This window comes from Phoca vitulina, unplaced genomic scaffold (genome assembly GCF_004348235.1).
Source record: "Phoca vitulina isolate PV1807 unplaced genomic scaffold, GSC_HSeal_1.0 scaffold23, whole genome shotgun sequence".
Lineage (NCBI taxonomy): Eukaryota > Metazoa > Chordata > Mammalia > Carnivora > Phocidae > Phoca > Phoca vitulina.
This window is the reverse complement of record NW_022589726.1, coordinates 20,552,818-20,576,541: the sequence shown is the minus strand read 5'-3', so window position 1 is coordinate 20,576,541 and position 23,724 is coordinate 20,552,818. Positions and strand designations below refer to the sequence as shown.

The following is a 23,724-nucleotide window of genomic DNA, read 5'->3' as shown; positions in this document are numbered from 1 at the left end:
TTTCTACTGCATGCTGAATAGCTTCATATGTCCCATAAATCAACAACGTAACACAGTCCAAATCACATGTGTCATCCTCTTATTTCTGCTCCTCGAATTAAGTTTATTTCACCACAAATAATTTTTCTCCCAAGATGAGCTGGCATATACATTTTTGCTTTTATTGAATAAAATCATACAACATGAAGTATAGTATGATATAACAAAAGGTGCACAAGTTCTGAAGTTAAAAAGAGGACTTACAGGCTCTTACTCTGCCCTTTCTAATTGTGTTGACCACTGGCAATTTAGTCACCTTTCTGAGGAGTATCCCACCACCCAACTTAGCTCATCAAATGTTCTACATAAAATGTCTAACACAGTGACATACAGAGGAGAGAAAAAGGCAGAGAAACTAAGAGTATAGGCAATTGAGCAGAATCTAGCTGTTGAAATCTCACACCACTTACTAGCTGTGTGATCTTGGGCAAGTTTTTATACTTTGTCTCAGTTTCCTCATCTGCAAACTGGGGATAAAAGAACCTACTTCACAGCTTTGTTTTGAGCATTAAAACACGTTCATATATGTGAAGTACGAACAACACTACCTAGCACCTAATAAATGCTCAAAATGTTTATTACTATTATTAATTAATAAGCATTATTTTACATGCACCCTTTCTTTCACATGTGGACTTTGTATAGACCTTTTCTCATATCTTTAGGCAGGCTCAACTTATCTCTCTTGATTCCTTGCCTTTCTTCATACATATTCCCCACTCCATCTAAAAATGCTTTAGACCCTCCCTGGCCTTATGCTACCAGTCCCAGCTAAAATGACACTTCCTTCCAGACACCTTTCCTGATCACCCAAGCCTAGGAGGTTCCTCTTAAGTCCCCAAAGTACAGACCTACCCCTGACACTGATTACATTGTATTTTTTTTTTTTAATCACACTATATTTTACTCTCAGAACAGTGCCTGGCACATGGTGAGTACTCAAGTATTTGTAAAATAAAGGGAGGAATACCATTTGAAATTTGAAATCATTTGTTGGATTCAACTATTTTTATAGATTAGTACTTTGGGGGAAAAATGAAACAGCAGCTGTGTTTATTTATTCCAAGACAAATTATTCCAAATTATAGGAAATCAGTGGATATAGCCACCAAAAAATGGTTTCTAGCACCAAACTCAGGTAGAATAATACTGAGCCCTATCAATACAGATTGTTTTAGTTAACTCTCTCTATTGCCATAATTAGGGTGTTTTCTTAAAAATGCTATTTCTGGGGCGCCTGGGTGGCTCAGTCATTAAGCGTCTGCCTTCGGCTCAGGTCATGATCCCAGGGTCCTGGGATCGAGCCCTGCATCGGGCTCCCTGCTCGGCGGGAAGCCTGCTTCTCCCTCTCCCACTCCTGCTGCTTGTGTTCCTTCTCTTGCTGTGTCTCTCTGTGTCAAATAAATAAATAAAATCTTAAAAAAAAAAAAAAACAAAAAAGAAAGAAACCCTTATTTAGTAGGTCACAACCTTGAGTAAAATAAGAATCACCTAGGAAGTTTGTTTTATTTTTTTTCAAGTTTGATATTAATTTTATTCTATTTTCTGTATAACTTTAAGTACATAAAGGTTTATTTCCACAGGCCTCAGGAAATGGGTAGAAGTCACAGGACAATCTCTCTTCCCACCAAAAATGTTGCATATTTTGATAAGTGTCCTAGGGAGAAAAACCGTAATTTATATTAGCAATGCTGTGCAAGATTCTTTTTTTTTTTTTTTTTTTAAGATTTTATTTATTTGACAGAGAGAGAGAGAGAGAGCACAAGCAGGGGGAGCGGCAGGCAGAGGGAGAGGGAGAAGCAGGCTCCCTGCTGAGCAAGGAGCCTGACATGCGGCTGGATCCCAGGACCCTGTGATCATGATCTGAGCCGAACAGACAGACGCTTAATCGACTGAGCCACCCAGGCGCCCTGCTGTGCAAGATTCTTATATAAGACATAAAACCAGGTTGCAATGGAGATTTTAGTCCTTTGTTCAGGTGCCTGGACAGAAACCAAAAGCAGTTGAGCATGACAGGGCAAAGGAGGCAGTGAAGATGGAGGATAGGCATGGAAGGAGGAAAGAATTCCAGATTCCTTGGAATGGTGTATTTTCTTTCTCTTTTTCTTTCTTTCTTTTTTTTTTTCCTTGTTTAAGTCATCTCTGTAGGAAGGTGCTGGGCAGGGATCCCAGAGAAAGAAAAGGTCCAAGCCTCCTTTACCTGGCCTGGGTGCCGGGCACTGCCACAGCAGCTGGTACAGGAGAACCTCCTCTCTCAGGTTCAGGCAGACCGAGGATGGAATGCAAAATAAAAGGAATGCTTATAAGTAAACAATTTTCCTTGGAATGCTAGCTGGCCAAGCTTCAGCCTTTGGTCCAGTGCAACCCCTGCCTCACTTGTCAACAGTGAAAAGAGTCTGGTTAGAAGAACCAGCTAGAATCACACCAGCCTCTGCTACCTTCATGCTCATTGTTAGAAAAAGATTAACTCGTGTGAATATTCTGATCTGCTGATTCCTGGAGACTGCCTGATTCTTCCCCAAACACAGTTTGTTGGTCAGATAACCCCCAAAGGCTGAAAGCTAAAACACACCAGTCTGGCATACGGGTCCTTAAGAATGGACTGGTGGTGTGGTGGAGCTGATAGGGAAAAGCTGTACCTTCCAGGGGAAGATCAGCTGACCTGCTGTCCCGCCCTAACTTAATAGCCCGAGGTATATTTTAGTGAGGGCAGGTAGCTGTGCTTCTCAAAGCAGAGAAGCAGTTTAAGAGCAGAAAGGTAGAGGAAATCTAAAAAAGAACCGCCTTGATACAGATTTATCCTATGGTATGAAGGAGAAGGCAAAGAACCCAGTGGCACTTTGCTTATCCAGCAATTTTTGTCAATGTGGTGACGAACTTCTGCCCATTTCAAAGGGTCTTGAACTTCTCTGGGACTGGGAATTCATTAAAGTCACCACCTTCTGTAGGAATGAGGACCTTCATCTCAGATTTGGCTCTGGCTGTCTCAACCCAGGGAATTCTTGCTCAGGTAAACGTGGCAACCCTCTGCTTTATTGATGGAAATGGTTGACCCTTTACCCATGACCTGAACTTTGACATCCCTACTATTGATTATCTCCACAATGCCCACCACGTCATTGAACACCAGACCAAGTTTCTGACAGTTACCTACTACAATGGAGTTAATTTTGCCCTTGATTTGCAATGACATATTGATACACTTGTATATGTAAGCCACCTGTTTCAGCTCTGTGTCATCCATCACCAGGGTGGAAACATTGTCTTGATTTTCCACTCTCCAGGGAAGTTTGTTTTAAATACTGATTTCCAGGTCCCATCCCACAATTCTGACTCATTTGGTCTGGAGTAGGGCCTGGGAAGACCACATTTTAACAAGAACCTTGAAGTGATTCTAGTGTCAGTGGTTACCCCATCACAGGTTGGAAAACACTGAAATAAAAGGACTTAAGACCCATATGTATTCCAAGAAAAATAGAAAAACAGAAGCATAAAAGATTTTTATATTGCTTACTTTCAAATATTGCCATTCAAGAGGCGCCTGGCTGGCTCAGTGGGTTGAGCATCTGACTCCTGATTTCAGCTCAGGCCATGATCTCAGGGTTGTGAGATGGAGCCCTGCATCAGGCTCTGTGCTCAACGGGGAGTCTGCTTAAAGATTCTCTCCCTCTGTCCCTCCCTCCACTCTCCCTTCCTCCCTCTCTCTCACAAATAAATAAAATCTTTAAAAAAAAAAAACAAAACCAAAAACAAACACAAAAAAAGCTTGGCTGCTCAGCAGGCACAAAATTACTCTGTAGACTTATGACTCATGATAATAAAACTGTGTTCTTTTTATTCTTTTTTTTCTCTAGCTTGATTTGTTGCTGAATTTGAAGTGCTGCTTAAGAAAAGTATACAGAATTTTTAAACGGTATCTGAGCAGAAATTCCAATTTATTTTTACCTACCGCATATGAGGGCAACTAAATTTGAGATGTCAAAAGTTAAAGCAGGAAGCCAACGAACTTGGGCTCTAATCTTTAATCTGCAACTAATTAGCAGTATCATCTGCTAAGAAGTCATCTCTCAGGGCCTCAATTTCCTCTTGTGTAAAATGAAGGGGTTAACATAGCCTAGTATTTTTCTAACTGCAGGTCACAATTAGTGAGTTGTAAAATCAATTTTAACGGGTCAGAACCAAGATGTTTGTGCTAAAGAAAAAGAATAGAATGAAACACAAAATGTCAGGCTGCATCACACAGAGTTAAGTATTCTTTTATAAAGCTTTTGTTTCAGTTATTTGTGTGTGTGTAAACTGGGTAAGAATGTAAAATATTTCTTACTGTGGGATGTGGTTAAAAAAATTATAGTTTGACAAGTGTTGGCAAGGATGTAGAGAAACTGAAACTCTCATATACACTGCTGACGAGAATGTAAAATGATGCAGTTGCTTTGGAAAATAGTTGGCAGCTCCTTAGAGGGTCAAACACATCATTATCATATGATCCTGCCATTCCACTCCTAGAGGGGTACACATACAGAGAGAAGCGAAAAAAGAACACATGTCCACACAAAAAGTTGGACAAGATTGTGTATAATACCATTATTCACAACAGCCCCAAAGTGGAAACATTCTAAATGTTCCTCAACTGATAAGCAGATAAACAAAATGTGGTCGATCCATATAAAGGTATACTATTTGGCCATGAAAAGGAATGAAGTACCCACATATGCTACAACATGGATGAACCCTGAAAAACTTAAGCCAAGTAAAAGAAACCAGTCACCAAGATCATATATCGTATGATTCCATTTATATGAAATGTCTAGAATGGGCATACCTATAGAAACAGAAAGTAGATCGTGGTTGCCTAGCCCTGGCAGGGGGGTTGAAGGGGACCGGACTGACTGCTAAAGGGTATGGGGTTTTTCTGGGAGGTGATGAAAGCGTCGTAAAATTGACTGTGGTGACGGCTGCACAACTCTGCGAATATACCACTGAACTGCACGCTTTAAATAGGTAAATTGTATGGTATACGAGTATTTCAATAAAACTGTTATTGTAAAATTATAGTTTGAAAGTCACTAGACTAGATGATCGATGATCACTGAGGAACCTGAGAATTCTCAGTGTGCCCCCACCCAGGGCTCACATCGCCTATCTTCATATCCTGGTTATTTGGAGCCAGAGCAGTGCCATGGGGATACCAGCTGATTCCAGTGCTGAGTCCAGGGCTAACCAGATGCACGGCCACCTCTCTGTGCTACACTTTCCTTCTGTGTAAAATGAGGATGCCACACCTAAGCTACAGGGTTGTTCTAAAAATAAATACAAAACAGTGCCTGGCACATTGCTTGAGGTCAGAACCGAATCTTGTCGGTCTTTTTGGATGCCCCTGTGTCTAAGACACTGAATAAACATTATTCTAAAGGTTTAGTTAACAGATTACATATTTGGGTTTAGCTTAGTTTATATGTCATATTGTCTTAACAAGGCCTATGTCATAAGGCTTTGATTAAAATAATTCATAAACTTAACATAGTCTTCAGCCGTTTGACTTTTTTTAGTGCAAAATTTACTCTAGTATTATATAATGGAGGTAGTAATACTAGTTGAAAAGAAATTAGTAGTCTCTTTAAAGCATTGAAATTTTTATTTCATAATTATTAGGAAAATTACCTATCCCTCTTAAATGTTTGTTTTAGACACGTGAGCAATTAGTTTTTATAGCTTTTGCCCACAAGTCAAATTAAGCATGAATCACTTTTTTAGTATAAATGTAACTAAATTGCAAAAAGGAAAAGTCCATATATAAATGTGGGGCCTTCATAAGGTTCTTGAGCAATTTAAAAATTTTCAATCTTTGATTAAGTCAGTGGTTTTCAAAAAGCGTTTCAGCAGCCAAGGTGGAACTCCCAAGCATCCCTCACATCTCCCCACACCACCACCCTCTTTCACCCTCCTCCTTTCCTTTGGGGAACCTCTCCTTCACAGTTCTCAACAAGCACTCCAAATTGGGGCTGCCCATTTGTTCATTGCCTAGCTTCCTTGTCAGAATGATTGGTCAAGCGATGGGCCTGCTTATCATAAACAACTACATGGACACATACAATATAAGAAACCAAAGTCTCTGCCTGCTCTTGTATACTCCTTCCCCCAAGACCATTTGACTTGCCAAAGGTAACCTCTGTCACGCTTTGGAATATAAACTTTCGGATATCGCCTATACGTGATAATAATAGCAAATGCACAGCGCAATAGGTCAGTCACTGTCCTAAGCATTCTACATATTTTTTTTATTCTCACAACTCATGAGATACTATAGTGATGCCTATTTTACAAATGAGGAAACTGTGAGTCACAGAGGTGTTAACACCAACATATAAACACATACATTTAAAAAAAATTACAGGGGTGCTGGGTAGCTCAGTTGGTTAAGTGTCTGCCTTCAGCTCAGGTGATGGTCCCAGGATCCTGGGATCGAGTCCCGCATCGGGCTCCCTGCTCAGCGGGGAGTCTGCTTCTCCCTCCCCTGCTCCCTCTGCTTGTGCTCTTTCTCTCTCTCTCTGTCAAATAAATAATAAAATCTTAAAAAAAAAAAAAAAAAGAAAGGAAATGACATGTAGATGGAGGAGGACATAGAGATCTACCTCAGCCTTTCAGTACCAAATACTATTTCACTCTGCAATAGTCTATAACTTATTTAACCTGGCCCCGTCAATGAATATATAGGTTGCTGGGTTCTTCATAATTAAGAACAAGACTGCAATGAACATCTTTCTACTATTGCCTACTTGGAGGTATGTGCATCTATGGTGTAAATTCCTGGAAGCAGCATTTCTAGTTTAAAAGGCCCATGCATTAAAAATTTTAAAATACACTCCCAAATTTTCCTCCAAAAAAGTTGCATCAATTTATATTTATTTTTTGCATCAATTTATATTTGGACCATTAGCTACATGAGAAAGACTATTTTCCACATCCTTGTGAATACTGAGCATGATTAATCCTTTTTATTTTTTCCAGTCTGCTAGATGTGTGAAAAATGGTACATTATTGTTTTAGTTTTCATTCCTTTAATCATGGGGAAGGTTGAACATATTTTCAAATGTGTGCTGGCCCCTCAATACATTTATTTTTTGAAACTACATTTACTTTTTAAACATCATTTATAAGCTGTTTATTATCTCTACAACTTAATTACTTTTTAAAGTTGCACAAGGACTTTCTTAATATCGTGTGTAACTCCTTGTACAATTCAAATTGCCTCTCACAGCAGCTGTCCTCTCCTGGTGTCTGATTCCTATCCAGACCTCATTAATATTCTTTCCAAACAGAAATGTTGCTTGACTCTACAGATGAGATCGTTTCTGTAGAGTTCCCTTCTGTAGGGGACCCACCCCTTGACTGCTCATTAATATTCCCACCAGAGCACAGCCCTGTGAGAAGCCTGACTGACACCGACAATCCAAGCATTAAGATCACTGTTTGGGGTTGTGCTTCACCTGCTACCCTTAACTAGCCAATCTAATGCTTCTCAGTTGTGCAGGGGTGGGTGGTGGGTGGAGGGGGTGGTGAGGGAGGGATTGGGGAGGGTGGTCTGAATATCTGGATCATCTCTGGAATCTGAATCTCTCATGTGGAGTCCAAACACTTCTAATTTTTCTTAAAAGAGTCCCCTACGATTCCAACGTAAAAACAGCTTTGGGAGTTTAGATTTGGTTTAACCCCAGAGTTATTGGGCCTCAGCAGGGAGGCAGACACTGTCCCTAATCACCCACCATCTAGATGGACTGTGTCAGAATCAGGTAAAAAATCTAGGCCACTTTAGCATAAGCCTGGGGATCGGTTATTGGTCACTGGTCATACGCAAGGTAATTCATTCCATTTGATTTTACTCCCTTAGTCCTTATGATACCATGAAACAAATATTATTCTCATCTCACAGAGAAAGAAACTGAGGCTCAGAAAGGTTAAATAATTCGCACAAGATCAAAAAACTAGTTAGTCTGACAAATGCCAATGTCCACGCTCTAATGACTTACTACAAAACACATGTTCCTGGTATCTGGGGGTGGTCTGGGCCAGTCTCATCCTAAGTGTCTTGAAACTAGACAGGCTAGTTCAAATGCCCCAGCCTGTTCCACATCTAAGCCCACTCTGTCCCTGGTTCCTTTCTGCACAAGTCGACATCTTCAATCTACCACTTACTTATTGGGTAACACTAGGAAAATTACTCTAAGCCTTAGTCCCATCATCTCTGAAAATGTTCCTTTAGCTCAGTGCTAAAATAAGTGCTTAATAAAGTGACAGTAGTAGTGGTAATAAAAATAGTGAACACTGGGACACCTGGCTGCCTTCAGCTTAGGTCATGATCCCGGGTCCTAGGATCGAGTCCTGCATCAGGCTTCTTGCTCAGTGGGGAGCCAGCTTCTCCCTCTGCCTGCCACTCCCCCTGCCTGTGTTCTCTCTCTCTCTGACAAATTAAAAAAAAAAAATCCTAAAAAAATAAGCAAACATTTACCAAACACTTACCATGTGTATCAGATACTATTCTAATTGTTTTGCATATATTTTAATTTAATTTAATTTATTTATTTGACAGAGAGAGACACAGCAAGAGAGGGAACACAAGCAGAGGGAGTGGGAGAGGGAGAAGCAGGCTCCCCGCAGAGCAGGGAGCCCAACATGGGGCTCGATCCCAGGACCCCGGGATCATGACCTGAGCCGAAGGCAGACACCTAACGACTGAGCCACCCAGGCCCCCCCATATATAAGTTTCTTAAGTTCCTCACAGTCACACACTTGGAATATTATTGTCCCACTTTACAGATGAAGAAACTGAGGCCCAGAAAGGTCAAATAAATGTTAACGTATTCATTTTTTAGGAGGCTGGGATGAAAATAAAATGACCTCTAGCACAGAGAATAAACCAGAAATGCCATTCTAGTGTACACTGTATTTCAGGGTCAACTTATTTTTGTTAAATCAGCAATAAGAAAAGAGGATCTCTAATGTCATCTCAGAGAAACTGGCAATGACCACCAGGAACACCAGAACTTCTTAAAACCCTGACACCATTTCTCTGTACCCAAAAGTCTAAATCTCTCTAATCTCTCTCTTTCACTGTGTAAGGGCCACATTTTAGGTGTTCTCAATATCTCTGTGAAACTCTACATAGAAAATGATCTATAACTATTAACGTCCTACATGGCTTCTATTACATTGTTCATCAGCTTGAATATCTTATCTTCTCGCATTTTTGAAACCCAAATTAGCTTTTTACATAATTGTGGTAACCTTCACATATCTTATCTAGACAGGTAAAAGAGTAACCTCCAATTACAGCCTTTAAAAACTGACTTTGGTCTAAAATTTTTAGGTCACAAAGAACCACCCAAGAACCTTCCTAATCTTTTTTTTTCTTCTTTTTTTAAAAATTTTTTAAAGAAGATTTTATTTATTTATTTGACAGAGAGAGACACAGCGAGAGAGGGAACACAAGCAGGGAGAGTGGGAGAGGGAGAAGCAGGCTTCCCGCAGAGCAGGGAGCCCGATGCGGGGCTCGATCCCAGGACCCCGGGATCACGACCTGAGCCGAAGGCAGATGCTTAACAACTGAGTCATCCAGGCTCCCCTTTTTTTTTCTTTAAATTAAAAACTACCCAATATTTACTCCAAGTTTGATTCTACCTCTCTTTCAAATCTAATTTGTTATTTATTTGCTTGGTTCTTCTTCCTCCTCTCCCTGCCCAGTTGATAATTAACTTATAGTAAGGGCAAACATAATCCAGTGGATTGAGTTTTTTTCAGTATTATTCACACATAGTAAGGAAAATCTTTATCAGTAAGTAGAAAAACAGATAATTATGTCAGTAACTTCAAATTTAAAGTGAAAAGTAGAGAAAGGCATAGTTAATTGGAAAAAGAATGTGGAAATTTATAGTCGACTAAGACTATTACAGAAAGCATAGGTTTACTCTGAATAGCCTGTTTCTCCCTCAACCTTTGCACCATTCCATGCTTTAACATCAGTGCCTGGTACAGTGTAGAGGCTCAATAAAAATCTGTCATATGAATAAAAAACAGTATTATGTTAGTTCTCAGTTGCCACATCTCAGCAAAGGCCCACCTACATAACTGAATGTCATGTCTATAAACCACATGCTCACAAGTCTTACCAATTACATGCTTAATTAACACAAAGTAGCTAATTAAAGAGTCTTCTTTATAACGTCAAAGCAGAAGAAATATGTACACTTATTTTAAGAAGGCTGCTTCCGTTAAGGATATAACCTCCTTATACCAGTCCTTTGTCCTTAATAATTAATCAAGTTTTCTCCAAATACAGGGCTTCTTAGTTTCATGCCTGGCCATTTCCAGGAAGGGCGTGGCTTCCATTCTTCTTATCTGAAATTTTAGATGATGTGTTTTTTTTTTCAGGACTTGCTCAATCTGAAAAGCCAGTTCAGATCAATTTAACCAATCCCTTCAAGCACAAGGAGAATTAAAACGGGTTTACTGAAAAGTGACTCTTCTCTAGGCAAGTTCTCTCATCTCTCCTTTCTGTACAAATCTGTGAGAAGCTAACCCAGAACAATGCTTTAATCAAGGACAAGCATAGCTGAGGCTGGTCAAAGACTTACAAACCACAGAGCCACAGAAGTGATAAAATTTTGCTATTTATCTCAATCAATGCTATGCAGCTTATTTCTTAGAGACTGGTCACAAACATATTAATGTTAGTGTTTTAAAGACACTTTAATATTTACCTTCTAAAAATTACATCAAATGATGCTGCTGCTTTAAAAAGTTTTTAAGAGGTATTTATTGAGTAGTGGTCTTTTAGTTGGCATGGGAAAGTCAATCAACTTCTTTGGGTCTCTGTTTCTTCAACTCAGAAACATATTCACAAGGGATGGCTGTGAGGATTACCAGTTTTTTGTTGTTTTGTTTTATTTTTTAGAGAGGGAGAGAGAGAATCTTAAGCAGACTCCACGCCCAGTGCAGGGCCCGATGATGCAGAGCTCAGTCTCACAATCTTGAGATCATGACCTGAGCCGAAATCAAGAGTTGGACACTTAACCCACTGAGCCACGCAGGCACCCTGGGATGGTTATGAAGATTAAATGAGAGAATAAAAGTAAAGTACTTTGAAAACTATAAGATGCCATAAAAACTATTGTAATTTTTAATAAAATTTCAAGGCAGTTTCAAGAAAAAATAGAATTAAAGAATAAGTCTACCCGGGGTGCCTGGGTGGCTCAGTCAATTAAGTGTCTGCCTTCAGCTCAGGTCACTATCTCAGGGTCCTGGGATCGAGCCCCGAGTCAGGCTCTGTGTTCAGCAGGGAGTCTGCTTTTCCCTCTCTCTCTGCTTCCCCCTACCCCCACTTGTGCTCTCTCTCTCTCAAATAAATAAATATTAAAAAAAAAAAAAAGTCTACCCAATGAAGAGAAATTGGAAGAAATTAGAACTGATGATTTCAATTGTCTGGTTCAACTAGATGTTAACAAGAAACCCCTTGTCTGCAGCTGTTGCTAAAAATCTTCCAAATCAATAGGCATGTAGTAAGTATAATGAACATAATTTCATCTTTCCTTGAGGATTCTAGGTAGCTTTCTTGTTTTTCTTCTAGAAAAGAAAAGCAAAAGAAAACTTTTTGTTGCTTGAGGATCTAGTTGGTTGGATTCTAGTTTTGCCATAAGTTGTCTAGTCAGTTGGATTCCAATTTTGCTTGCTTTTAAAAATGCAGTGAGAGCTAAAGGACTAGTATTGGGCAGCAGTAACAACCCTGGAAATAGATGCTGACAGTGGTAGTAAAATAGTGGCTTTGATCCTGGGATCACCTTGGAAAACCTGCACTCAGATAGAACTGAATCCTGGCGGGGCACCTTGGTGGCTGTCTGCCTTCGGCTCAAGGTCATGGTCCCAGGGTCCTGGGATCAAGCCCCGCATCTGGCTCCCTGCTTGGCGAGCCTGCTTCTCCCTCTGCCTGCTGCTCCCCCTGCTGTGCTCTCTCTCTCAAATTAATAAATAAAATCTTAAAAAAACAAAAACAAAAACTGAATCCTGGTGAGCCCAGCCTCTCTTTGTCCTGCTCCCTTCAGAAATCCTCAGAGGCTGCTACCCGTTTTGAACCCTGATGGAACTACCTCAGCTGTTGTCTATTAAACAACAACAACAACAACAAAACCTTTGGATTGCAAACCAAAACAAGCCTTGTTAAAATGAGAAGTCTATCTTCAAAGGCTTATTCATGCATTCAACAAATACTTATTGAGGACTTACCATGTGTCAAGCAGTGCTCTGTTTGCTAAAGGTATAATGTTAAAAGTGACAGACAAGGTCTCTGCTCTCATGAAGCTTCCATTCTACTGGGGAAACAGGACAGTTAAATACTGTGATTAGTGCAGTGAAGGAAATAGGAAAACAGTAACTGGAGTGGTGGTAGGAAAAGGCGCAGATGCTTTAGATAGCGGTCTGGGGAAGGCCTCTTTGGAAGAATGACATTTGAGCTGAAACCTGAATAATGCAGAGGACATAGGCAACCAGTCAGGTGAAGAGAAGAGATGTGGGAGTTTTCAGGATGGAAGAAATAGCAAATGCAAAGGCCCTGAGGCAAGAATAATATGGCTAGGAGGTGAATGAAAAGTATGAGATGATGACAGAGCTGAGTGGCAGCCAGATTAAATAAGGATTTATAACCAGTGGTAAAAAATCTTAATTTTATTCTAAGTGTGAGGCAAATCCAAACATTTTTATATAATAGTGCTTACAAGAAGAGATATATTTCATATACTTTATGATATTTAATTGCCTATTATATGTATAATGGCTACCAAATAAAAAGGAAAGGCAGAATTCTCAAACTTAGAAGACTTATAATCTTTTAAAGAAGCAATAATTCATAAATAGTGACAGTATTGAGGTAAAAAAATGAAATAAAAATAAAGTGCTAAGTGAAGACTGGGGAGGGAGTCACTGATTAAAATAGAAGAAATTAGAAAAGGCTTTATTTTTTATTTTTTTATTTTTATTATTTTTTAAAGATTTTATTTATTTATTTGACAGAGAGAGATATTTCCAGAGAGGGAACACAAGCAGGGGGAGAGGGAGAAGCAGGCTTCCAGCTGAGCAGGGAGCCCAATGAGGGGCTCGATCCCAGGACCCTGGGATCATGACCTGAGCCCAAGGCAGACGCCCAACGACTGAGCCACCCAGGCGCCCCAAGGCTTTATTTTTTTAAAAGGAGCATTTTATTTGAACTCCTAAGGAAAAGGATTTAAGCAGGAGTGGGAGGAGGGAGAGGAGCCTGAGGCTATGGGAACTGCATGAGCAAAGGCACAGAGGCAGGAAGGGACAGGGTGGGTCCAGGAAACTGTGAATCACCGTGTGGCTACAATGCCAGGTGGGTGGATGGTGATGTGGGAGATAAGCCTGGAAAAATAGGCTGTCAGGGTGTGGAAGTGGGGGTCTTGAATGGCATCCAGAGAAATTTAGATTTAATTTACTTGGGCTTTGCTTCCCCTTAAGTGTGTAAATGAATCTCCTGAGGTACTTGTTAATACTGCAGATTCCCAGGCCCCATTCTCTCAAATATATTGATGTGTAAGTCTAGTGGGACCTGGAAACCTACCTTTTTAACCAACACCCCAGGAGATTCTAAAACAGGTAATCAAGGGAACCATACTTTGAAAACCGGTATTCTATTATTTTTATGACAACTCTGGACTAAAAGGGAAAAACTGAAACCAATTCTAAGGACTTTAGCAAAAAAAAGGGGGGTATGAATTAGAACAATGACAAAGAGCCATTATCACCCCGTTGGGGTAGAATCAACCAAACATGGCGATTGATTAAATGTGGGAAAAGAGAAGGACTGGGGTGGCTAAGTGGCTCAGTAACTTAAGGTCTGCCTTCAGCTCAGGTCATGATCTCAGGGTCCTGGGATCGAGTCCCACATTGGGCTCCCTGCTCAGCAGGGAGTCTGCTTCTCCCTCTCCCTCTGCTACTCCCCCTTGCTCGTGCACACACACTCTCTCTTTCTCTCTCTCAAAAAAATAAATAAAATCTCAAAAAAAAAAAAAAAAAGAAAAGAGAAGGAATGAAGCATTCAAGACAACTTCAAGCTTTCTCCTTAGGGAATGAGGTGGACACAAGTGTCTGGTACATAGGGAATATCTACATGGTCTGCCAACTGGTTGGAAATATGGAGCTGGAGCTCAGAAGATATGCCTGCTTTGGTACTCCTAAGTAAATTCAAGACAATTTAAAAAATTTATTATAAAAAGTAAAAATCATAAAAATTAGTAGGTAATCAAAGTGAATACTTAACCCATCTTCAGATGGCAAAAGGCTTCACAACATAAAAGCAACAAAAGAAATCCCAAAGAAAAAGATCTATAGATAAATAATAATTTACCATATATAAAATTAAAAGGCACATAACTAGTTAAACATTTGACCACAGGGCAAATAATTAATATTCTTAAAATGAAGAGCTGGGCACCTGGGTGGCTCGGTTAAATGTCTGCCTTCAGCTCAAGTCATGGAATCGAGCCCTGTGCCAGGCTCCCTGCTCCGCGGGTAGTCTGTTTCTTCCTCTTCTTCTGCCCTTCCCATTCCTGCTCATCCTCTCTCTCTTGCTCTCACCCTGTCTCTCAAATAAATAAATAAAATCTTTAAAAAAATTTAAAATGAAGAGCTTATACAAATGACTAAGAAAAAACCCCACTAAGTATAGCTCCTGTACGGAATAGTGGAAGTTGTTAAGTAACTTGGCTTGGCAACTTAAACCTCTTGTCATAAAATGAGATTTGTTGTACACCCATTAGAGATGATGGGGCTTTGTGGCATAGATTAGCAGGGCTTTTATGATTTATGTAACTAGGCTGCCAAGTGTCAATCTATGGGAGTGCCTCAAAAATGCCAGTCTTTCCAACTTCTACATTAAAGTGCCTCTAGGTTCCATTAAGCCTTGCTCCCCCTATGAAAATCGCCTTCACTGCATCCAGTCTTTCTCCTTGGGCTCTATATATCTAAACTGGGTGAAGGGTTAGGTATGGGACAAAAAATAATTTCACAATGTCTAGAGAGCGGTGGCTTGTAAAGCATCCTTTCAGCACAGAGGTTGTATGGTCTTTGGGATCAATAACCCAACCCATCCATTTTACAGAAAAGGCTCAGAGAGGATGAATGACTTGCCCAAGATCACCTCAGTGGTTGGTTCCCAACACCAGGTTGGGAATCCTGACTTTCAGGTCAACACCCTTTCCATTTGCCAGTGCTGCTCCAACAATCACAAGCTCTGGCTTCTCACACCAACAGGAATTTAAAATGCCACAATTTCAACTTGTGTACACTTTCCACTTCATCACTCCACTCATTCGATTTGGCCTAATAAAAATCTGTACTCCTTCCCCCAAAGCCCCAAATAAATGAAAGAACCCCAAACAAAAAGCAACATAATTAAAATTTTAAGACCCCAAAATGGGAATGGATTAACCAAAAGACAACAATGCACAGAAGAAACTGAAATGGAAATAAACATATGAAAAATGTTTGCTCTCACTAGTAATAAAATACAAATTAAATCACTTTTGCTTAACAAATTAATAAAGATTAAAAAATAAGATCCAATATTAAAAAATAAGATGGGCACTCACAATCACTGCAGGTGAGAATGTTAATTTAATCAGTCTAATCTTTACAAAAAGCAATTTGACAGCAGGTTTAGTGTTTTTTAATTTTTATTCCCTATGACCTGGTAATTCAGCTTCTGGGAATCTAACCTAAGGAAATAGTGAGTGATTTTTTTTTTTTTTTTTAAGATTTTACTTATGTATTTGACAGAGAGACAGCAAGAGAGGGAACACAAGCAGGGGGAGTGGGAGAGGGAGAAGCAGGCTTCCCGCCCAGCAGGGAGCCCGATGCGGGGCTCGATCCCAGGACCCTGGGATCATGACCTGAGCCGAAGGCAGACGCTTAACAACTGAGCCACCCAGGCGCCCCAATAGTGAGTGATTTGTACAAAGATTTATGCATTAATTTATTCTCAATTTTTTCGCTTGTTAATAATGTTGTAACAATCATAATACCCGAGTACAGAGTTAAATTATGCGTATCAATACAATAGGATATTGAACATCCATTATAATTGTTTTCAAATAATTTTGATACCATGGAAAATTATGACATAATGTAAAGTGAAAAAGCATATACAAAACTATATCTACTGTAATAGGATGAGACCAATTACGTGTGTGTGTGTGTGTGTGTGTGTGTGTGTGTGTGTATCAAAGGGGAAAAAAAAAGACTGAAAGGAAATATACCAAATAGTTCTCTCTGGAACAGATTATGGAATATTTTGCCTTCTTTATATTTTTCCTCAAGTTTTCATAATAAGCATATGTAATTCTTATCTTCTAAATGGGTATGCATATTTGTATATGTGAAAATAAAACAAGAATTATATATATAATATACAAAGAGGTTTAAAAAATAATCTGCAAATCACTCACATGGAGATGTTAAAGATTTTATTTATTTATTTGAGAGAGAGAGAATGAGAGACAGAGAGCATGAGAGGGAGGAAGGTCAGAGGGAGAAGCAGACTCCCTGCCAAGCAGGGAGCCCGATGCGGGACTCGATCCCGGGACTCCAGGATCATGACCCGAGCCGAAGGCAGTCGCTTAACCAACTGAGCCACCCAGGCGCCCCTCACATGGAGATGTTAGTTGAAGCCATGGAAATAGATCAGACTGCACAGGGAGAGAGTATAATAAGAACAGGATGCTGGACCATGGCAAACATCCACACTTGAGGGGCAAAAAGACTGTGAGTCAGTGAAGAGGCATGAGAGGAAGTGTTAGATTAGAAGATGGACAACCAGGTAAAGTCATGCCAAGAAAGCCAAATAAAAGAAATAACCAAAAAAGATGCTCACTTGGTCAAATGTTGCCAAGTGGTTAGGAGGAGGGCAGTGACAGGGCCATTACAGGGAAATCACTGGGTACAATGCAAGGGCAGACAGGTTTCCTATCTAGTGCTGGAGGTGGAAACCAAATCTGAAAATTACCTATTCGGTGAAACTGACTACGAGGAAAAGAAATCCTGGGCCATTTGCTTAAATTTCAGTTTATGGGGAAAAAAAGATGGTGGAAATCTAAAACCAAGTAAAAGTATATCAGGATTACTAATCTATGGGTAATGAACCAAAAATTGGCAAGAAAAAACATGTTTGAAGGATTGTAAAGTTTTCCATATAGTAAGCTCTGTTATAGGATAAATAGAAAAAAATAGCCCCATGCTTGTCATCAGAAATACAAAAAGTAAATCTTTATAAAAGGGTGGGGGGCACCTGGCTGGATCAGTCGGTAGAGCATGTGACTCTTGATCTCAGGGTCGTGAGTTCAAGCCCCATGTTCGGTGCAAAGATTACTTAAAAATAAAATCTTTAAAAAAAAAAAGAACAAAAAGTTGCATCTTTTCCCCCTTAAAGATGGAAGTTCTTAGTTTCATTGTAGCATTATGAAGAAATTCTTTAAAAGCAAATAAAATGAATGTAATATATCATGGTACTTATTAACTTTTCATGACTGCACATGTGAAGTCTCTAGAAACATTTTCAAGTATAAAGAAATCATTTGACGTGCTAAATAATGGATTGCTTGTTGGGTCAAATCTGGTCCTTTTATAAAAAGAGATCTGCATTTGCACAATAATTTGACTGAGTCTCAAGGACTTTGCAGTCAGCCACACAATAAACATAGCAGTATGTTCCTAGGAAGAGTACCATTTACCATAGAATCTCACTTCCACAATCATTAAGTAAGAAACTACTCAATTTACAACCACTCATTTGTTACTAAAGAACCTTGAGAGTCTGTTTTAAGTAATTTAACATCACCTGGAGATTACTGTACACAATCCAAAATAAAGTACTTTAACTTCCTATCACAAAACACACAGTGAAAGACCATAGTAACCTTAAGAAAAAGACAAGTCTTTTCTTATGGAAATTCCTGACAAGTCACAAATTTTCCTATCTGCAGAAAGAGTACAATTCCAATCCAAATAAAAGTCACCTATTTCTGAGAGTATGGAATTAAGAATGCCTGAAAACTAGTTTCGTTATCAACATAAACAGTGACAAATTCTCCCAATTTGTGGTTAGGTGGCCTTTTATGGCAAAGATGTCTAATGATCTCCTATACTCTCAACCTTCTTTTGTGTCTGGGTGTATATGTCTTTGAAGAACCTTTCTGGTACAGAAGCCCTAAGTTAATTATAGATGATTGTCAAAAAATATCAGGGGAAAGTCACAAACTTGAAACCCTAAGAAGAACAATCATTAAAATTGTACTTGAAAACATTTTAAGGAAACAACATAATCATTTTAAATACCCAAAATACATGCAAATACTGACTGCCTTTCCAAAAATTCCCAGTGAAGACCACTTTCCTAAGGTGTAAACAGAAAGAAAAGAGGTAAGTAATGTCAAAGAAATGTGTTCATCAAGTACCATGGCTCAAATTACCAAATGAGACAACCACCATCTGTTTTATTAACTCAGAATCTCCATTTAAAAAATGAAAACGGGCGCCTGGGTAGCTTAGTTGGTTGAGCGTCCGACTCTTGGTCTCAGCCCAGGTCTTGATCTCAGGGTCATGAATTCGAGACTGGCAGTGGGCTCCATGCTGTGCACGGAGCCTATGTATAAACAAACAAACAAACAAATAAGAAAAATGAAAAACAATCACATAGAAGGGACTGTGTCATGTTCATCCTCTGTATACTAGATCACTGGCACACAGTAGGCAATTAATAAAAACCTGCAGTTACATGAAGAGTGCTTAAGACTACTACAGACTGCAGGGGCGCCTGGGTGGCTCAGTCATTAAGCATCTGCCTTCGGCTCAGGTCATGATCCCAGAGTCCTGCGAGGAGTCCCGCATCAGGCTCCCTGCTCTGCGGGAAGCCTGCTTCTCCCTCTCCCACTTCCCCTGCTTGTGCTCCCTCTCTCGCTGTGTCTCTGTCAAATAAATAAATAAAATCTTTTAAAAAAAATTTTAAAAAGGGGCGCCTGGGTGGCTCAGCCGTTAAGCGTCTGCCTTCGGCTCAGGTCGTGATCTCAGGGTCCTGGGATCCAGCCCCACATTGGGCTCCCTGCTCGGTGGGAAGCCTGCTTCTCCCTCTCCCACTCCCCCTGCTTGTGTTCCCTCTCTCGCTGTGTCTCTCTCTGTCAAATAAATAAATAAAATCTTTGAAAAAAAAATTTTTTTAAAAGACTACTATAGACTTCAGATCATCAAAACTGCAAAGAATCTTCAAATACTTCTGACCCCTTCCTCCACTCATTTATCCATCCTGTCCCCCCTTCAAAAAAAAAGAGACATTTTGAAGGCACCTTAGCAAGAAAAAGTGTCCTCTGTCATCAAGATGTGCTGTTAAAGAACTGTTTTCACTTCTAAAGCTTTCTCTTCTTAGAATTATTAGAAAGTTGAAAGTTGGCCCACCTTTAACCAGAGTCCGGAACAAAACTTGAACGTACCAAGTTAAAGTTGCACAAACAAGCAATTTTACAAAATGGCATTGTTTTCCTAATGTTGCCAATACACTATTCTATTCCCAGAAACTCTACAGTTCAGGGACTACATGATAACAACTTTGAGGCCCAATACAGAACAGTGAAAAACAGCTCCACCAACTATTTACTGAACTGACACAGAATTAGGGACAGGTCCTTATCCCATCTTCAAAAAGACCATACCATTTGCAAAACACCCCGTAAGGAATATGAGCGATACAAATATATGAAGAAAATAATTCACTATTACTCAAAGTTTTTTGTTATTGTTATTTTGTTTTGTTTTTAAGGAAAAGTAGAAGAAAAGTCCCCTCCCCCTTTTTTTTAAGTAGGTTCCATGCCCAATGTGGGGCCCAAACCGGACCCTGAAATCAAGACAGCAGAGTCTGTCTCAACCGACTGAACCACCCAGGCACCTCAAAGAGGGACATTTTTTTAAACTGCATTTTCTATGCTTCTACAGTTCTCTGGGCTGATGTCTAGTACACACTGATCTCACCAAACCTGTAAGTTGTAGCTGCTGATTCTGCTTAACCCATTTGATTTTAAATAAGTTTTTTTAGAGTAGGGATATTCGGAACTTTGAATCCACAATAGGACTGACAAAACAAGAGGCACTCAATAAATGTTTTGTCCAGAAAATGAAGTAAGTTCCTAAAGTAATTACCTAATACCATGTTATGTACTGTTCTGTCAATGCAAAACAAGGAAATAAATGTGCGCGCAAACCTTTTTTTTTTTAACCTTCTTTCCTGCTAAATCTGTAACTTTTTGAAGGTCTACCTAAGACACAATCATCCTTCATCCAGGCTATAACTCCACAGAAACTTAGAAAATGCTTGTTGAGGGTCATCTACATCAGACCTCAGAAGAAAGTGTTATTTCATGATTCCTAAAATATTTATCATTGTGAATAGTATTAGTAACCATGCGGATAAAAAGTATTCTGTTTAACCACTTAAATCAACAGCAAAAGAAAGAATACTTAATGCAAAAGGCCTCTCCCCTAAAGGGGTATTGTCTTAAGACTGATAACTCCCTAAGTACCTTCGACTAACTCGACAAGCCAAGTCAGTAGAACCATCTGGATTAGGCAGACTTTGGAAAGCTGGAATTAGGTGAAAGACAATAGTAGTTCAAATATCTCTTACCAGGATCAGCTAAACTCCTTGTTGTAAGCGCCAGTAAGGAGGCAAGGAAGGACGCCAGATGGTTGGCTCCTAGCACCTACAGCTTCAAGCTTAGTAGGTGTAGCCACGGGTGTACAGTTACCTTATATTAACACCTACGTATGCTGGTGACAGGTGCCAGTGATATATACACTATAGCGGTTCGAGGATGACACACCCAGCTGCAAGGACTGCTATATTCTCAACATGCCTCAAAGGGCTGTAGTGTCTTAGTTGGCAGAACGGAAGGGGGTAAAAATCGAAGAGGGAGGGAATACTTTAAATGAAGATGGGAAAAGAGCAGTTGAATATCAGAATATTTCCCTAGGAGACTATTTTAAATTTTTATGAACTGCCGCCTTCCTCCACCGCACCAAAAACGAATATAGTTAGAAAGGAGTGTTTCCGATGGAAGAGGTGGTCCCTATCAGCTCCCGCCCTCAGGCAGCAAAGGTTCGGCCCTACATAATTAGTCCCAAGCCCAGCGCAGTACCCAGAAGTGAGGAAAGAGCAGAGGATCAGTAATTCCTCTACTCTCTCTCTCGGGGGCGGTGGGGGGTGGGGGTGGGGGAGGGGGGGTTCACGCTCCTTGTGCTCCCCCTGCCCCAGAAGTCGCTGGAGAAAGAGACTGTGGAGGGAGCCGGGGTCTCGCGCACTCTCCGGCTGTGGAGGATGTGGAGAGAGAAGGCGCTTACCTGGCTAAATCGGTCTTTCCTCCGTGCTGCTACCAGCCCTGCCGCGGGTCCTAGGCGCTCTACCTCGCGCACCTGTCCCGACCCAGCTGCAACACCTACAGCTCCTGCGGCCCCGCCCCGGTCCGGCTCAGAGCCCCGCCCCGCCCCGCCCCCCGCTGCGGGGGCGCGCACGCCGGCCTCCCGTTTGGCCTCTGGGAGGGCGTGCGCGCCGCCGGGGGCGTGTCTTGCGTTCTCGGCTGTTCGTGTTGCTCCGCCGCGCGCAGCGTTTGGCGTCGTGAGAGGCGTGGCTGCTTTTCCAAGGGCTGCCTCTCACGTTCCGCGCTTCTTTGTGCGGGAGCCACGCTCCTTTAATGAAACCCTGAGCTTTGTTCTTCTTTACTTTGGCCTTACCTCTGACCCAGAGTTTCAGCAGTTTGACTTAGGAACGACTGGGCGGTTTGACCTCGGTTCAACTGTGGGTCAGTCCCCAACCAGGTTCCTGGTGCTTTCGGGGTAAGTTTGTGCAGAGAGGGTGTTTTAGAGGAGGCCGTGTGGTGTAGTGGAAAGAGCTACAAATGAATCCTGACTGTACTGCTTGACGTTCATCAGGTCGCTTCACCTCACGAGGGCTGTGTTTTCTTGTAAAAACGAAGTGGTTGGACAGGGCAGATGTAGTTCTACAACAGCTCTAACCGTTATTATTCCTACACTTAGAATTGGAGCTGTGTGAGAGATAAAGTCAATAGGCCTACCAGTTGGCCGCCCTGTCCCCAAATTCTTGCCCCAGTTCCGTGAGGCAGCATGAGTACCCTCTGATAGTGTCCTTACTTTTCCTGAACTGCAAATGGAGTAAGGTTTCAGATAAGTTTTCTGAAGGTTTTTGGAATTCATGTAGCTTGGTAAGTACTCCAAGGGGCTTGTGGTACTAAATGCCTACACTTACACTTCCTGAAGCAGTTAAGGAAAATATATATATTTTTTATTTGACAGAGAGAGACACAGCAAGAGAGGGAACACAAGCAGGGGGAGTGGGAGAGGGAGAAGCAGGCTTCCGGCGGAGCAGGGAGCCCGATGTGGGGCTTGATCTCAGGACCCGGGGATGATAACCTGAGCCGAAGGTTAACGACTGAGCCACCCAGGCGCCCCAAGGAAAATATTTAATAGAGAAATTTCCAACAGCAGATGGATAGACCAATCCGTTCCCTTCTTCCTTCAAATACCCAGCCTAAACTGATTTCTGCATAGGTACCAAGCATCAAGACTAGCAAAACTGGCAGGAAGCATAGGAATGTAAAAGAGTATCAATATAGGATGGTACTCCAGAAGATGCCTTCCCTTGCAGGCTTAGTTCCCTCAATAGATGTCACACACACTCAATTTGTAAAAAATCAAGCCAATAATGGCCCTTATTCTCCACCAAGAAGGCTAAGAAGCCTAACCTGGGTCAGAGTTTTAGACCTACATTTGAATCTTGACACAGCGATTTACCAACTAGGCAAATTACTCCAAAATTCTCCCTTAGTGTCCTTTTGAAAATAGAGCTAGAAGTACCTCACAGCTGACTTTTACCAGTTTGCAAGGCTGATTGCTAAATTGGGGGGATTTTATGAGCCAGTTGTTAAACATAACCACTGTTAAAAATCAAAATTATATAACTTTACAATTAAATATGTTAAAATCAGATAATAAATACTCAAAACTCATCACTTTTTTTTTTTTAAGATTTTATTTATTTATTTGATAGAGACATAACGAGAGAGGGAACACAAGCAGGGGGAGTGGGAGAGGAAGAAGCGGGCTTCCCACTGAGCAGGGAGCCCGATGCGGGGCTCAATCCCAGGCCCCTGGGATCACAACCTGAGCTGAATGCAGATGCTTAACGACTGAGCCACCCGGGAGCCCCTCATCACTTTTTTTAAACTTAGTTTTACTAAGAACTCTGCCCCTGAGTTTGTGTATTTTATCTGTATGATGGGAATATATGCATCTCTTCCCAACTCAGGTCAGAGAGGTCATTATTTGTAGTTTGAAATTGGCTGCAATAGGATATTTACACGTGGAAGTTGGCAAATGCTACAAATAAGGGTTTGGTGTATTGTTTTGTTGATTTTCCTGGCCCAAGTATCTGCAACTTTTTCTGTAAACAAATAGGCTTTCTAGTACATATGGTCTTTGTCACAACTACTCAACTGTTAACATTTAAAATGGGTGTGGCCATGTTCCAGTAAAGCTTTATTTACAAAGCAGTCAGTAGGCTGGTAGAGAAAA

At 40.7% G+C, this 23,724-nt stretch overlaps 1 protein-coding gene across 2 annotated transcripts in view; it reads right to left on the bottom strand.

The window, feature by feature from the left end:
- Positions 1-21,588, bottom strand: part of LIMA1 (LIM domain and actin binding 1) — a 91,098-nt gene extending 69,510 nt beyond the window's left edge. For both annotated transcript variants that reach the window (XM_032420495.1, XM_032420497.1), the window contains exon 1: positions 21,478-21,588. The gene's annotated coding sequence lies outside the window, so the exon portion shown is untranslated. The remainder of the gene's footprint in view (positions 1-21,477) is intronic.
- Positions 21,589-23,724: the final 2,136 nt, after the last annotated feature.